Source organism: Venturia canescens, chromosome 8, assembly GCF_019457755.1.
Source record: "Venturia canescens isolate UGA chromosome 8, ASM1945775v1, whole genome shotgun sequence".
In the NCBI taxonomy this organism is placed as follows: domain Eukaryota; kingdom Metazoa; phylum Arthropoda; class Insecta; order Hymenoptera; family Ichneumonidae; genus Venturia; species Venturia canescens.
Window position 1 is genome coordinate 20,143,519 of NC_057428.1, and position 16,173 is coordinate 20,159,691.

The 16,173-nt window shown below is 48.5% G+C and overlaps 1 protein-coding gene across 2 annotated transcripts in view; it reads left to right on the plus strand.

The window, feature by feature from the left end:
- Positions 1–417: 417 nt before the first annotated feature.
- bnl (branchless) overlaps positions 418–16,173 on the plus strand; it is a 60,778-nt gene continuing 45,022 nt past the window's right edge. The window contains exon 1 of one of the 2 annotated variants that reach the window (XM_043426929.1): positions 418–518. The gene's annotated coding sequence lies outside the window, so the exon portion shown is untranslated. The remainder of the gene's footprint in view (positions 519–16,173) is intronic. The other variant, XM_043426928.1, reaches the window with a different exon arrangement.

Genomic DNA, 16,173 nt, shown 5'->3' on the forward strand with positions numbered 1-16,173 from the left:
TCCCAGGCGGCCCCGAGTAGCTTTATCTTTCTATGATTCGGGCGGCCGCGCGTGTGCCAATCGATACCAACGCGGATCGTACTATTTTCTGTACTCGTCACAATCGCGAATCTCGTTCCACGCCGCTTCTCGCTATCGTCGCACTTTCGTACGTACGAGTTTTCGGAACGCGAGATAACGCACGTGGCCTCTGATGTTCGTGAAATGGGAGAGAACAAATAACAGCGAAAACCGGGCCCGAGGTACTTGGCGCGGCTACCGCGTCGCTTCCGTTCGCCTCCTTCTATTTCTATGAGATGCTAAGGATTCGGTGAAAGCAGCCACGTATGTTGCTCTCTCGTCGATGTGCCTCCATGTGTGCTTTTTCGTGAGCGTCGATGTGTGCGCGATTGTGCCCGTGCCTTTTTATATTACATGGTGAAAAGAAAATACAGTGTGTTACGAGTGTGCTCGAGATGTCAGGAATTTAAAGATCGAGCCCTGGATTAATTCGCATCTGCTGCGTCAAGCCCGGTGCTGTAAGTATCTCGAGTCTGTCATCATCCACGATATGCTCGTGCGTCTCCATTTTTTCCGCGCCTAGAAACGTGAGCGAGAAAATAGCCCTTGCCGTCGATGCTAACTTTTGAACTTGTCTTTTGACCGGAGTTTGACTAAAATGTTGAGTAGTTTATTATTCTGGGCCAAGGGAGCGTGTCTCTTGCTTTCGTCGCTCGAGTTTTCCTCAAGTTTTGCAAAAACCCGTTAGATCTAGAGAATTCTAGGACGTTCGCCGTTACGCGACTATCTTCGGATTATTTCGTTCGCCTCCCGATACGCCGAATTCCGGATTATTCTGGTTTCCTCATTGGCAGGGTCCAGCCGGCTGGCGCTCGTTCGAATACTGAGCCAGGTTTGCCAAAACGGTAGGCGCGAAAGATAGAAAATATTCCGGCTCGAGGAGGTTTCACGATTCGAGATTCTTAAGTGCCACGCGAGCTAGGATCGGCCCGATAAAATGCGCGCTTTTTTGCGAAGGGTATTTTAAGGGGGCTTATCGCAGGAGCGACGAGTAGCAAAAACGGCATAGAATCTCTCGTTCCACCGATGCGCGAATCATGGACCTCGATAGCTCAATAGGCAGCCAATGTACGTACGCTCGAGTGGACACCGTTACGACTCTCCGCGCGCCCGGAGTCGCTGGAGCATCGCGGCGACTCACGCATTTACACGCATGCGAGCACGTATTTAGTTACACCTGCGAAGCCGCGCAACCGCCGCTCCGAGTTAAATCCTCCGAGTTCACACGTGTTAACGAGCGAGAGAAAATTGGCTCCAGCATCCGGCGTTATTTGCTCATTCGCTATTCCGCAGAACACGCTGTGTATTGTGAGAGCCAAAACGCTCGGTGGACTCCGCGCTACACGAGCCTCGAACAATATATACTTTCGGAGAAAAGCGTATATTTCGCGGATGAAAAAACTCCGAGATTTCAGGCACGCCCCGCTCCCAATTCTGTACACCCACGTGCGAGCAAACGTAACACGAAAATTCAGATGAATCGCGCCCCGGGGGAGCCGAATTTTTTCGAGTTTCGACGAGCACCGCCGCTCGCATAGGAAATCGCGAGATTTAACGATGAACTCGTTGCAAGGGGAAAATCGTGTGGAAGCGAGCGTCCAGATCGGGTCGAAGAACTCTTAGCTTTTGTTTCGTCATTCAGCGCACGGAGGGGGGCGGGGGGGCTCGTGTGTACTGCTAATACACTTGGTATTATTACTATTATTAGTTTACACTTGGTCAATCGTTTCACATTCTCGCGTGCGTGTTCTCTGTCACGTTCACGACCGTCCATTAAGCTCGGAATGCATTATACGCAGCGCGCACACACACACACACACCGCCGCGCACCGTACGTAATAACAGTAGCGCGAGATCATTTTTTTCATCTTCTCGCGCCTCTCCCGCGATCACCGTGTGCCACAACTCGTTGAACACTCCTCTCGTACACGCATCTGTCATCCATTTCAAATAGTCTATTTAAAAAGCAATCAATTACATTTTAAGGGGAATAAAAAATCGGACGATCCACGACTCCGAGGATAACGGCCCGATGGACTCGTCGCTCTACACTTTTTACAGATTTTTTTTGCCCTGCTCTGTTCTCAACACAGCCGCAGCTAGAATTGAGTCATTTTCGATTATGGTGCGCGATCCTTCAAACGTGAGCCTCTGCGTCGAGATGAATTTCATTTTTTGCCGGCATCGTGCCGCAAAACTGTACGCACGAAACTCGAATCACTTCTCGTTAAATTCCTCTTGCGATTATAATTAATCTCTGAAGTGGATCTGGTCGATTTGTTTTCGTAGCATTCGCCACCTCGTGATGGATCATTCGTGTTTGTATTCCTCGGGAATCGACGTTGAGAAATGTCTCGTTGTTTTGAATTTTGTATTCTGATCTCCGATAAAGTGAGTCAAGACGGATCCTGGCGTAAACAGTTCCGTAGTTTCTTCGACGCTCGGGTCTCGAAACGTGCGGACGCGCGGTTTCGAAATAATTCGAATTTCCAATATCGTAATTCGCAGTGAAATTTCCACCGACATATTCGCACCTGAATATCGCTGTTGAAAAAGGCTCGAAGGAAGCTAAGAGCGCGAAAACGATTCGAAATTGCAGAGCACTCGGCTATATGCGGAATCGTATCTTTATTGAGCTATAAATCCCCGTCAGGCGCTGGGGGCTCGATCAAGGACTACAACTCTATTTGAATACTCTTAATGCGCGAGTCTGAGTAAAATCAATTATTAATTGTCGAGTAACAGGGATTCGCCGGGGAGAGGATAATAACGCGCGGAAAATGAGCGATGAGTACACCGACGAAACTGGTCGAAGCCGATGGACGGATCGATTAATAGAAAAATAAAAGGAAACTTGCGAGAGAGAGAACAGGAGAAATCTTGAACTCGGTGTTGAGATACTTGCCCGTGATGAATATTTTCAGCGAGCTCGTTTCATAACGATTAACAGCAAGAGCGAGTGCGTGCACATTATTCTCTTGGGTGGCTTTGATCGCGTTCGTGTCACGGTCCTGAAGAAAGTAATAAGTAAATGGAATCGATCGGGCGGGTCAGAGCCTTCTGTACGGTCATTCGAATCGCTTCTTTCCCATCTCTTTTATCCTCGCCCATGCTCGAGCTTTTTCTCTCTCATTCTCGAGGCATCACAGACGAGAAAGTGCGCAAGGTATGCCAGTTAATTAACGTACTCGTCCGGTTACTCATCCCTAATTATAGAGACTAGACCGTATTGCGATACACCATTGCAGCCCTCGCGAGAAGCGACCATCGAGTTTTTCACGAGAGTGCCTCGGATAAAGTAATTACTTATCTTTTCGTATACATCGGACGATCGAGGCGCGAGTAAATGCTCCATCGATGTACTTGGCGCGTCGCACTCGCGTGTGAGTGTACGCATCCGCGAATGGAGGATAAATGTTCTGTAGCTGGTTACAAAGACTCGAGAAACATCGATCTCGACTTTGGTTCGCCTGCGAGTCCAAGGAAATTTCTTTTTTCCATTTTTCGTACCTTCAATTCTAAGCAGCTTTATATGCGGTAGCAAAAAGTGATGCACGTGACAACTATTTTCGTTTTGTTTTCGAGTGTTATATGCGTCGTGTCAGACTAGCACTTACCGATGAGTGGAATTTATTGTGAATCACAAGTTTTCACTGTCAGAATACGCGTGACATTTTACCATGCATATAAGTTTTTTTCGGGGTTGCCCGAGCATACTTGACAATATAAACATTTCAAGTGACTGAAAAGATTTTTTACTCTGCTTGAAGAGAAAAAGACTCTTTTGAATAAAAGGTATGAGTATTGGTCTTTTTACTATCGTCGATAGAACAATTTTTATTACTGCTCTTCGAGTAAATACTGCAATCCAGTGCGTGTCCCCGAGGTACTATATTCCTAGTACTTTCCTCTAGAATTTTCGGCCTCGTTTTCCCCGTGTATTTCATAAGCTCGCGGACCCGAGGAGCAAGAACTTTGGTGATCTCAGAATCTGCTGATTGATCGGGAAATAATTGTTCCGCGTTTCGTTGCAGGAGAAAATAGTTTTTTTGACTCGGGAGTTTGGAGATATTTGGGGGGAAGGTGGATCGATGCTTTTTCATTCTCCACGCAGAAGATACTTTCAGAAGACACAATATATTTCCAATAGAAATTCAAATGAGTAGTAATGAGCCTCCCAGGAGCCGGCTGCGTGCTCCCGTGCACAGGAAATCTTCGATTTCCTCCAACCACCAAAGCCCGCTAATAAAGTGTAGAAAAGATAGAAAACTTTGTTCGGAGCTTTTCCAGCTTCCTCCGGCGATTCGTTCACACCGTGAACGAAGCGTGAGTCCCCGGTGCGTCTGAATTACGGAGCAGGGAAATCGTAACTCTTGGAAGGTTCGAGGAGAGCCGCGCGCGTTCGCGTTCGTACACGTATTCGGTCTGTGATAACGGTGCGCGTCAAATTGCTTTCTCACAGCATTGCGTCAACGCGATAAACTTTAATTGATGCTGATAGTCACGGCTATCTTAGCCGGATACTCGGAACATGTATTAGGAGAAATTATAGATACAAATATCAATTGAAGGATTTCTTGCGATGGTTTTCGGTGATGGCTTTGGAATCGCGCGCGACTAAATTTTATTCGAACTTGACAGTTTCGAGAGCCTTCCTTCTCGGCGGCGCATTGAGGCGCGTACGCGTCCTCAATATCTTAATTCACCTGCAGCGATAGCCGTGAGTGAAAAATAGTGAGAATCCGTCAACGGTTTTCACTGCATTAGCATCAGTAAACTAGTCCTACCGTTGGGTCGATGCCGTTTGGAGAGTTTGACCCTGAATAAACGAAAACTGGGCTGGGGAGCATTCGAACGTTAATCAAGACTCGAGCCTCGTGACAAGCGACGTTAAATAAGCACGAATATCCGAATACGTTTTCTTCAAAGAAAACAAGAAAATGTTTATTTATCTGCGTGGGGAACGAACGCTCCGGAATTCTCGATCGAAAAATCGTCATTGCTCCTGCGCCCGCGCGATCGATGATATATTCCCAAAGAAAGGGGAACGAATCGCGAGAGAATCCGCTATGGGATCCAGGGTCAGCGGCCTGTCACGCACAGCACAGCAACGCGGAGCGTAGAGCTTCTCGTTAGTGAAATTTGAATGTTTTTTTCTTGCTTTATCTTTCTTTCATTTCGGATGTGTTTTTTTTTTTTTTTTATTTTTTCAATGTTTTTTCTCGTGATTTTTCGACTCTCGAACAAGAGAGAGGCTAATACAGACCGCGGCGATGGCTATACGTATACGCCTGGTTGTAGCGACGTTTCGTGCTCCTCCTGTCGGCCGTGGCACATCGAAAACCAGTTCTCTCCTCCGTGGGACAAGTCCGCGTTCTCTCTGTGTAATTCTTCATTCATTTTTACAGCTAAACGAGCGCCAGGTACCTCATCCTCGCTCGCGGTGTGCTATAGCCTCTCTCACATCCTTTTACAACTATTTTTGTCTCTCTTATTCTCTGGTATCCGCGCGAGCGAGCGGTGCATCGACGACTCGTTCGCGCTCTTTCTCTCGCGGTGTAATTCTAGACTCGTTTCCGCACCTTCGCATTGCTTCCTGGTTCGCTCGGAAAATCCTCTGGTTTTGTTTCACTCAGCCTCGAATAACTGCGTCCCATCAATTACTGAGTGACGAAAAAAATGGCGAATCATCATCCTCCGGCTCGTGTCGCGACAAAATGCTTCGTTCTGAGCTCGTTTTCTCTACATTATCTCATCAACTCCCCGCACACGATCGGACAAAAGACTTCGTTCTTATTACCTGCGCTGCGAACGTGCATACGTGTCCGATTTATACATTTTAAATGCGGAATCTGCCTGCCGTGGGCTCCATTTCGGAAGCTCGTACTTTGAGATTAGGGTGCGGTGCGCGGGTTTAATCCGAGTTGTTGCCGCCTCCGGTGTCCGCCACTTGCGCTCGTTCTCCGATCCTTCAGCGACGATAAACTCGCCTTGATTCGACTACACGCACTCCTCACATTTGACACGTTCTCGCGCCTCGACGCCACTCGCATTTGAATATATCAAGAATACGCACGACGAAATGCCACCAAAATAATAAATGCGGTTGTACAGGAAAGCTCGTAGGCGAGCGCGCAACTCTCACTGATTGTAATCTTTTAATGCGGCGTTAAGTGAGCTCGTGAGAAAAAAAGGTTTGACGTCTTCATGCCCATCGCGGAGCGACGATTTCTCTGTTCGAATCTCAGAATCTCCATTTCACTAGAATAAATGGCGGTGCTTGAAAGTCCGGAGGAAAATTGTCGAGCCTCGGCTGAAAGAGCCTCGAAATTGTGCCCGCGCTGCGAGTATTTCTGTGGCGAGTCTGCAATTCCCCTGCGGAGGCTGCTGCTTCCTGTCGAACCTTCCGAGCGGAAGTCCTCCGTGCTGCAGCTCGGAAGTTATCCGGCGCGCATTAGAGGGAGGTGAATCGCTCCCGGCGTTTCTGCGATGGCGTTGAGCCAAGGGATTTTTCGAACGAGACTGCGCCGCAACGGACGATGCGCCGGGTGCGACAATTTTTTGTCTCATCTCGATATGAGCGTAGCAAAAAAAGTGGGCCACGGCTGATCGATACTCGCTCCGGATACACGCGCTCCTGCAGCGTTACTAACCCGAGCGAGGCGATCGAACCGCGGAGAGCTCGTTTCGCAATGTTGACAAAAACCACAGAATATCGGTTTCGCAAGAGCGAGCGAAATGGACGACTGCCCTTCGCGACGTGTTCGCCCGCTCGAGTCGTTCCTCGCCGTGTAACTCTTAACACGAGAATACAAAAATACTAAAATGTGTTCGCGATCCCCGCTTATTTTGGAGCAAAAGACCGAAGAATTTTCCCCCCACGGAGAATCAACGCGCTCGCGCGGTTCGGCGTCCGTCATTTGGCTCGTTGTCACGTACTTGCGTGCGCGGAACTGATGAGCATGGAAAAAAGGGTGGAAGGAAGATCGTAGAATGCATCTGGGGACGAGCGCTCACGCAGGGCGATCTCGTTATAGCTTCGTTATAGTTGCGTCGGCCATTTCCGCGATGAAATTGAGTGCCATGCAGTAATTAGTTGTAGCAATGTCCCTCGTTGATGAGACGACTGTACGATCATTAATTGTCGATCGTTATGGTAGCGTGTGACTGTGATTTTTCGTCGCGGATGAGGCATGACGCGATTGCTTTGAGGGGGGCGAGCAACGATTCTTCCGAGCGTGTTACGAATCGGCAATTAATTCGACGATTTTGTACTTCTATTTGTCAATTTGCTGGCGCTGAATCACCGCGAGTATCGATAGCACGCTTTTGCTTATTATTATTCCTGTTATGCTCCACGAACATGACAGATCGCGGTGTGATTAATGAGACTCGAATGGTTACGAGATGATATAATTTATATGAAATGAAAGGATGTATCTCGGAAATAATGCGATACTTGATAGAGACTTCTACGAATTTCTCGTCAAGATTAATCGCTCGAGTGCGTATTCGTTTAATAATGCAATCTCGCGAGTCTTGTTGCTTGACGCGCGTGCCCATGAGACTGCGGGAACGCGGCGTGTGTAGCGCCGGTGAAATGTGCGAGGCCGGCACACCACACACGTCGTCATCTCGCGCTTTTTTAACTGCCCCTCCCCACTCTCGGTCTTGCTTTCTTTTTATTCCTCGATTACGCGAGAGTCGTCCAAGAGCGGGAGTTCAGATGACACGGCGGAGCTCGCGAGTCTATTCGACACGGAGCACTCCGCGGGCGGCGTACGTGCGTTTCGGGCGAGTTACGATGGCGGCGGGGCGCGAGAGAGTCGCGCGAGCAGAAGATTATTCGCGGTCTCTTCGGCATTCGCCTCAATTCACCACGCCGCTATGACGTCACCGTAACCTCTCGTCTTTTTGCGAAGAAGCGCTCTACTCAGGGAACCCGTCTATATAGACAGAGCACCGCGCGCGCACTGGCACACCGAGAGACTCCTCTCCGACCGCAAGTCGCGAAGCTAGCTGCGCGACGGTTCCAAAAATTTCGAGCTGATCGATCAACTTTATCGTCTTTTTCACTCCCTTTCAAATTCAATGTTATTTTCGATTCTACAATTTCCTTCAACAGAGCCAGCACCAAAGTCTCGACTTTGAGGAGCAGCTCCTCGGCGCACAAAATTGCCGTAGCGACTGGCCATATTAATCGCTGCATTGCGCTCGTTCAACCTCGCACGATATTCAGACATTTTTGCTAAGAAATATTGTGACAAAAGTAGGTCGCACGAAGCGGTTTGAAATGGGCGACTCCTTCCTACGATTATTCAGCGATAAAAACGAAAATGCAAAGTTCCTTGTTCGCACTGATCGTTCCGTCGAGCGCGAGGAATGCGCATCGCGGTGGGCAAAACGCACAAGAAATAAGCTGCGCGTCGCGCTCCTCCAAACGAAATTGGTACATCGAAGAGTCGAGAACGAGAGCGCTCTCGCGTACGTCGAGAAAGTGGAAATACGCGGCGTAACGACCGATTTAACGAGTCACTAGATAGTTAAAAGTACGAGCTCGAGGCCGGCATAAACAGGCACGTATGTGGTCTGCTCGGCACGTGAAAAAGAGTACGGTCTTCCCCCCTCGAGCGTCATGCTCGTTGCCATCGCACCGAGCGAGCTAAAGTCATTTTACGCGGAGTCGTATTAATTGCCCATAAAACGAATGACATAACGAGGCCTCTCATCAGCGGTGAGCGACGGCGCGAAACTCAAAATGACGAAATGAAAGATATTGAAAATTCGAGAGAAATATTCGAGCCCGAAACATCGAGTGGCAATGAAAAAAGAATATAAAACAACTAATAAAATCACTGAAAATGAGGGATAAATCAATATTCGGACGATTCGAAAAGTGATATCGAGCCAACGGGGCCATCGTCGAGGAGGCGCAACTGTGCGGCCAGTTCCGGTTCCTCGCGCGAGGTTAAAAACGAGCGTCGAGCGCGCGGGACCAGTCATTCGGTGAATGCGGCTTAATTATTTACAAAATTTCTTTTTATTTTCACTGGTACACCACGCCGCCAAGTCTCGTTAATGTATAAATACACGCATGTGTATGTAGATGGATTGGCGGTATCCGCGAGAGGGGGCCACGAGAGTATGTCGTCGTTCTCCCGCGTGCAGGTTTCTCGGAAGTACGTTTTTTTTCCTTCATCCCAAGAGTGGGTGTCTGGATCTTTGGCTGGCAGCAAAGTATGCACGCGTCTCTCTTGTTTTTACCTCTTTTTTTCTCGCCCCTGCGCTGCGCATGCTTTTTTCTCCTTTTTCCATTGTTATTTCTCTTTTTTCGTGCGCTATGTGCAGCATGCAACTCGCGCGTGAAACGTCTCGGATACTCGAGTCTGATAGTCCAACCGTATTACCACTCGTCCGCGCTCCCCCGTGCTCTCCCTCCGACCTTCAAATCTTTTCATACCCTTCTTTCGGTACGCTAATTCGTCGAGACGAAACTTTGCCCGAGAGCTTACTCCGACACGACGCGCTGCGCTGGCTCAGCTCAAAATGGTGTGCAAAAATATTTGAAAAAAGGCTTTTCATTGAGCATTGAAAAGCGGAAAATTATACTCACAATTCTCTTCGCTCCAGTATCGCATTATCTTTTGAAAATATTATGACAATGAACCCTCGAACAAAAGTTTCGGTTGTAATTCAGGATCGGAGAGTTCCCCGTCGTTGAAAAAGTCCAATATTTTAGCATATCTATCGCGAAGCTCGTTCCTTTTTCTCGCTCCTACTTCGATCTCTACTTTTCTCAAGCATCCTCGCCTCCTGCGCGCGCTCTCGCGTGCAGCCAGCAGCATTCGCTTCGTGGTGTTACCGGTTTCCACGCATTATACTACCTCACCGCAATGCAATTTCCAAGTATCGCGAGCATTAACATGTCATCGACATGTAAACGCGCGCGGTCTAGGAGAATTATTGTAAGCGAGGGGGAATAAATGAAAGATGATTTGCAAATTACCCCGCACGCTATCCCTGCGATTGCTTACTTTTCTTCGCTCATCTTGTACCGCCTTCATGGAGAAAATGCGCTCGGAAGAATCACGTTCGTACGAATTTCGATGTTCGAATGTAAAAATTGATGGACCCGAAGCTTGAGAAGCTCGGAATAAAATGGGAGTGTTTACAGTGAAAGAAACTTGAGGCGAAAATAAGTTTCACAGCCGATGATTACGCCGGACGTTGCGCTGTAAATCGATCGAAAAATCATCGAGCTTCGTCGCCAGCACTGACAAACCTGCTCTGCGTATCTTTTGATCTGAAACCTCTCGATAATGATGCTGAGCCACGCGCGCTTTGCATCTGGCAAGGGAGTTGCGTCGAGTCGTTGTTTTTCAACATTCTTCTTTCCTGTTTTCCCTGAGTTTTATTACCTTTTTACGAATTTATTGTCATTTAGGCTCGTATGGGAGAGAGCATAGCGTAGGATTATTGACAGTCGCGGTATCAGGCGATTGGAGCTAATTTGCAGCTTGATTCCCGGGGGCGAAACGAATTGGTCGATCGTCGAACAAGATTTTTCTCGAGTCTTCTGGTCTGGCTCCGATATAGGTAGTTGCGAAGCTCCGAATTGAATAGCGGGAGAAAGAAAGAAGGGGACGCGCATATTTGATGCACGCAGTCTTTCTCTGGTCGTGTGTGATATTTTTTTTGTCCGGGTTCCCTGTTTTTTTCAATTCTTCTCGATCGTAGTCGCGAGACGGGATCGTCGAAAGCGAAAGTGGTTGGGGGGAGTGGGGGGGGGGGGGGGGGGTGAGAAAGAGCGAGAAACGTGTGTAGAAAAGGAGGGAAAGAAAGTTTCGCGGTGCGGCGGACTCGAGCGTCGTCCACTTTGCTCGTGTGCGAGGAACATCGCACACAAGATTTCGGCTCTTCCTCTCGCTCTCCGTAAACCCTTTGGGCACATAACTTATGCGGAGGCGGCCGGAGCAAACGAGGCTGCTTCGGTTCCGAGAGAGCGAGAGGAAGGAAGGTGAAGGACTCTCTCGCGTACACGATTCACATGCTACAAGCCGCAGCACACCTCGATCGAATAAATTTACATGCCCCACCGTTGAATGAGAAACGAAAAACGAAGAGTGCCGACCCCGAGAGAGTGTGTAATGAGAGAATGAGAGAACCAAACACCTCCGCGCGACTTCTATGTAACGCTCCATCGGTAACTGTAACGCCTCCCCTGCCCCGGAGCTGACGCCGCGTCCAGTTTTCTCCGCGTCGACGATCAACCTCTCGCTCAACGAAAGAGCCACATGAGCGAACAAATCTCGAGACAATATTACAGGAGCATTAGGCGAGGTGTTTTGTCCGCGTATATACGATTTACGACCGTTATACAGGGCGAGTCTTCCAGTCGCTTTTGTATACTCGAATTATTAGTAAAAACTTGGAGCCTACGGATCGAATCGTCCGAACGAATTATCGCCCCACGATACCGTTCAATCCCAGCGACGCGAAACTTTCCCTCCCAATGCTCAATTCCACGGCTGAACGACCGCCGAAGATTTATCGCTCCACCCTGTATATACGTGCACGAGGAAGTAATAGGCTCGGTCGCGAAGCAGCCTCATTATTGCGCGTGATGTTCAGTTAATTAACGGGAACATAGGACACGCGGGGGTAGTTGACGCCCACTTGACACGTGTCTTTCTATTCAATTGCGGCTACTTATGGGACACGCAATTAAGGAGAATTATCGGTTGGAAAAGACTCCGCAATTGTGACTGTCTCGAGCCCCCCTCCCGTTTCCTCCATTAAAAACGATAAACTTCGAGAGTTTTCTTCTAAACACTCTCTCAAATATATGGAAACGCGCTTTTGTTCGAAGGCTTCGAATGATCGTAGTTAAACCGATTTATTGTAATAGTGGGTGGAAAAAGAAGGCTGTACGGGATGTAAAGGGCGTTCCCGAAAAGAGTATATGTGGAACCCGCGCCGAGTTATGTGTCTGCCCCGCGCGTCCTCGGATGGGCTTTTGTCCCCGTGGTGCGCGCGTGAAATAATGGGATCATAAAGCACCGGAGCAAGTGGTGAGCACGTTTGTATGCGGAGATAGAATAGAACGCTCTGCGGCGCGGATGAGCTACGATATTAATGCGAAAAAGTGAATCCCGGTATCGCTGCTTTGATCTGAGGCCCCTTTCGGTCAGGGGATTTCAAGCAAAACGAGAAACGATTAGATTTTTCTTTTCTTTTTTCAAATACTCGGGTATTTGCGGGCTTGTATATTTATATTTGTGCGTCGAGAGTTTGATGCGTCGGTGGAGGCTGGAGGCAGCTCGCGCTCCCTCCGACATCTCACGTTCGACTAGATGCGAAACTATAACGTTGCGCGAGTGCCCCGCGAGTCTCTCCGCGGATATGATTGAATCACGGAGATCGATTTTCGATGGGCTCGCGCGTATAATATTTCAATCCCACCGAGATTTATGGCATTCGAAGTAGAAGCTAACGCTTGAATATAGAAGCATTCGATTCTCGCAGCTACGCGAATTCGATTCATCCTCGGAGCGAATAAAATGGAAAATCACGGCACCGATGCGTGCGTGCGAGGAACACAGTGCGGCTTTGCCCAAGTCCTAGCCGCGAACGAGCTCAATTCCTCGCTCGCGCACAACTTAAATCAATGAATACGCCAATGAGACACACCGGAGCAAATAGAGAGCAAGAACCGCCGCTGCCCGCGAATATTCTTGACTCGACGCCGCCGAATCACGGATCGTGTCAACATCGTCGACAAATAAAAGCTACGCGTCATCGATCCTAGGCGAGATAGTAACCGACGAAAATCGGAGTACAGTCGAGACTGGGGATTCGCGAGCGTGAATAAATATTTTTCAATGCTCGCAAAAGCGAAAAAAACTTGGCAGCAACTGTCTTCGCTGACGGACCGATTTTCACGAGCTCCAAAAGTAAACGAGCTCCAAACGAGAACGAGTAAGCTTAAGGTATTCCGTTCACGAACTCGAGTATTCTACAAATAACAGATTTTAAATTACAGGAAAGTAAAAGTGCGTGCGAACAGGTTGGCGAAATTTCAGGTCGAGTTTATCGAACATTTAATGAGGAATTAAACTTCAAAAATCGTAAAATTTATATGGGAGCTTGTGGAGATTCAATTATCGGTCCATTTCTATTCAATCATTCGTAAAAGAGATGTTAACGATAGAGATTGGAAAAATGGCAGACGCAGAAGCTTCGTTGCGACTTCTCGCAGAGGTTAAAAATCAGTCCGAATTTCCAGTGGCCCAATAATTAGCGCCACCAAAAAATACGTTCATGCGAATGGAATACCTCAATTGGGACTAATAATTCAAGTAAACTTGTAACGAGCGAGTTACCCAAAGTGGCATTTAGGATGGGGCGCGACGCGAGGGGAAATACGAAGGCTCGTTATACAACGACGTCTGCGCAAGGTTTGTTTGGCTTACGAGGTCCATGAACTTGGATGGCGTGCGAGTGATACGCGCGGGATCTTGACTCTTGGCATTTTGATGCTCGGTGCGTATTGGTGTGGCGAGCGACACGCAGCGAGAGTGAGAGCTTTGACGATCAACTTGACTCTAATAAGCCAAGTGTGGCTGTGATAGCGGGCACGCAGGGCGATAAATAATCGGTGGGCAGAAAGCGATGCGTCAAGCGTTTCGTGTCTCGAGTTCATCCGTCAATATATATTGTGCTCGGGAATAAACTCCGGTCATCGTCGATGCGCTCAATCGAGGCGAGATTGAGTCTGATTCAACAATCAAACACGAGCGTTGGGCCCCTTTGGACACGCTCATTCGATTACGAAATTAACAGTTTTTTCCGTTGCTCGCAAAAGTTTCGAATGGGAAAATCACGTGCCGGGATTCCTCGCGTGGCCACTTCCGGCGAAGGCGCGGAAGGCCACAGTTTCACTGGAATCGCGCGACTATTTCAGCGATGCCCATTCACGTCCGTTCCCGCGGCAGCTCCGCCTGGGGCAATGTATAAAATGTTGTATAAATTTCCCCATCGCGCATCGACATTCAGATCGGGTTTTCTGTGCCTTTTCGTAGAGCATTGAATAATGCATGGGAGGGATCGCGTTCCCATTGAGAATTTGTAAGGGAGCGATTGAGTGGTCTCGCGCGTCCCCGGGGAGGACGTTTAGAATCGCAAAAAGTAGGTGGATCGAGAGATTGCGTGGATTTTGAAAAAGTAGGGGAGGAGTGAGAGTTTTTATTTTGTTTTTTGTTGCGCTTTGAGGAGAACTTGAGAGATGAAATGGGTTGCGCGCACTCCGCTCGAGTCGTCCTTCTCGAGTCGGGAACAAGCGAGACTGTGAAAAAAGCGGCGTCGAGTTTATCAACCTGCGCGCGCGCGGTATCGTTTTCGCTCTTTTCTCGTTCGGCGAAGCATGATTCGCTCGACGCGTTGACATCGGCGAGATAGAGTGCGCGCGCGTTTAGAACAAGCCCGAGCCGCCGCGGAATGGATGCTGAGGCTAAGAAACGCGATTGCCTTTCTCGGAGGGCTCGCGACAAGTCGCGAAAGACATCCGGCACTCTCTCAAACGTGTGTTTCCATGCAAAATTCCCGGGGGAAGCAGAGCGGAGCGTCCAAGAGAGAAAGCGAACCAAGGATCGAGGAAGAAGCTGGACAACGAGTTTACGAGCTTTAACGAGACAGGGGAGAGATCCAGCCGACGCTCACCGCGTGGACGATCGATCGTACGAAAGAAGGATGAGGCGAGCGCGGTAATGGAGAGGTGTTTGTATCCAAGAGCCAATCAATTCGACTGTCCAACTCGCGCGAGCGGATGAGCCAACGGGCGAGTTCTCATCGTCGAGGAGCAGCAGCAACCCTCTTCAGAAGGAGGCCGCGCCGCGCGTAGAAGCTTAATGATACATTAGTCTCGTCACCGGTCTTTTGACGTGAAAGGATCCTAATAGACCTGGGGGATCCTCGGACGCAGCATCCTTTCTATCTACAAGCTTCCCTCGCGCCTAGTCAGATCCATTTATTTATCATTACGAACTCGGAGCTACGAGCAGTCATTTTTAACACCCCCGCTCGGGTCTCTCCATCGCACAAGCCAGAGTCGACAAATGCTCACGCGAGCAAACTGTCGACTCTGGCGTCCGCGGCATGCGCGCGCATACACGGAATCGAATTCCGGATTTGGGACTCGACTGTCTTACCAAAGGGCTTTACGTCCGAGAGGAAAATTCCTTAGAATCGTTTCTCCAAGATAATTGATTCGTAAGGAAGATCGTCTCGTCAATCATGCGAGTGCTAAACACGCATGATCGAGGGGAGAGACAGGCTTCTAAGGAATATTTGTTCAACGCGAAACGGGAGTGCGCTGCAGATCCGTAAATCCGGAATCGGATTCCGTGTAAGCGCGCGAACATCGCTTTTTTTTGTTTATCTTTCCGAGGATCGCGATACTCCGCGGTATACCGGTACGCAAGGACGAATGTCACTAAAGCTTCCAACGCTCGACTTCAACCGAAGAATTGCAGGAAAAACGGTTAAGTCGATCCAGCGAAGGAACAAGAGAAAAAGAAACCCTGCTGGTGCACGCAACTTGCCGCCGTGTTAGATGAGTCGAGTGTGCGTATCGAGCTTAAGTAGTTCGGCCGTTCGACAAAGTCGGGTGAAGGTCGACTTTTTGTGGTGAATGATAGTTTAAGGTCCCCTGATAACGATAAGCACAATTCCCAGGCCTCTTACGGGGCAGAATTTTGAATTATTTCATTTACGAAAGAAAATTCATCACAGATTCAGTTTCTTTAAAAAAAACATCACCTCACGGGACTTATAAGATAGAAAACATGAAAAAACTTCAGTTTTTGACGCGTCGAAAGCGGGTGTCAGTCATTACGTTGGATTGCTGGTAACGGCTTTATTACTAATTCATTTTTGAGGCTGACTCACGTGCTTTCATTCGTCCAGTAGCTTCGCTTTTTTTTAATGAATCGACCATTCTTTTTTCTGCCATTACACCGATATAAACTTTCTTCCGCGCACTATAAATGTTTCCTGGATTACGTGTAATATTTAAAGTGTCTCAATCATCAACTAGTCAAGTTGAAGCATAAATTT